The sequence below is a fragment of the Theobroma cacao genome, chromosome 5, assembly GCF_053813885.1.
Source record: "Theobroma cacao isolate CCN51 chromosome 5, ASM5381388v1, whole genome shotgun sequence".
NCBI lineage: Eukaryota > Viridiplantae > Streptophyta > Magnoliopsida > Malvales > Malvaceae > Theobroma > Theobroma cacao.
Window position 1 is genome coordinate 10,978,678 of NC_142643.1, and position 1,158 is coordinate 10,979,835.

Sequence of the window (1,158 nt, forward strand, 5' to 3'; positions counted from 1 at the left end):
AAATTCTTTTTTCTTCTATTTATAATAGTATAAAAATTTGAAATTTATTTAACTTAGTTTTTAACTTGAATTGATATCAAATTAGCAAAATAGATTTATTTAGTTACAACTTTCACAATTTACAAATACCCATTTTTTTGGAATTATTCAGCCCTTACGTATTTTACCTTTTATTTAAATTTACTCAAAGTTTTTTATAAAACGATTTTATTTAAGTTCAAATACCATCATAAAATTCTTCTAAATTTAAATTTAAATTATTAAGTTTGATCTACAAAAAATACGAAATAAAATGGTACAAGTATTTACAATTATATTTAACTCTATCAACGATAAATGCATTCTTTAATCAAGGAAATTTCAACCTAAAAAATATAACCTGAAATATTAAATAAAATAAAAACATAAAAAATAAATAAAAAATTAAAGGGTAGAGTAGCTCATATTCTATGGGTGTAATAAAAGGTTTCTCATGCCCAAATTAAGCAAGTCAGAACGAGAAATTATTTTTATAATTATTGCTATCTCCATATCTCCCTTCTTCATTTTTTTAAAAGAAAAAACTAAATCAACTTATTTTGCTAATTTGAGTTAAAATCTAAGTCAAATAAATTTCAAATTTTTATGCTATTATAAATAGAAGAAAAAAAGAATTTATGTAGACTTTTTATATTATTTTATTCCATCATAATGCAAGTTATTCATCTAAATTTAGCTTTAGCTATGAAATTTTTTTCATAGAAGGAGAATTCAAAATTTGTAAAACTCGACCCTATAAATACATGTCATGACATACATGCATTGAGTAGCATGTTATTATGCTAGGAAAAGCACCTAAGAATAGACGAAACTCGGTATTGTACCTAATGGTACACTTGAGTTGATTTAACCTCGAATTAGTTCAAATAGGAATTGTAGGATGAAATTTAATATTTTATAGTCCAGGAATGACTAAAAATGATTGTTCGGAGTTCGAGGGTTCATTTGGGGTAAAATTAGAAATTTTGATATTCAAGGGCAAAATCGTCATTTTGCCACCTAAGATAATAATTTGATCATGGAGTGAAATTTTTGACCAAGATTAACTATTTGGAGTATAATTTAATGATAGGAAGTGAAAAAGTTTAATTCTGGTGATTTTTGGAGTGTAGGGGCAAA

General features: G+C 24.5%; 1 non-coding gene across 1 annotated transcript; it reads right to left on the reverse strand.

Annotated features, from left to right (window-relative positions):
- Positions 1–433: 433 nt before the first annotated feature.
- LOC148762439 (small nucleolar RNA snoR8a) lies at positions 434–528 on the reverse strand. The gene has a single exon (XR_016026848.1). It is a non-coding gene; the product is annotated as a small nucleolar RNA snoR8a (small nucleolar RNA).
- Between the last annotated feature and the right edge of the window lie 630 nt (positions 529–1,158).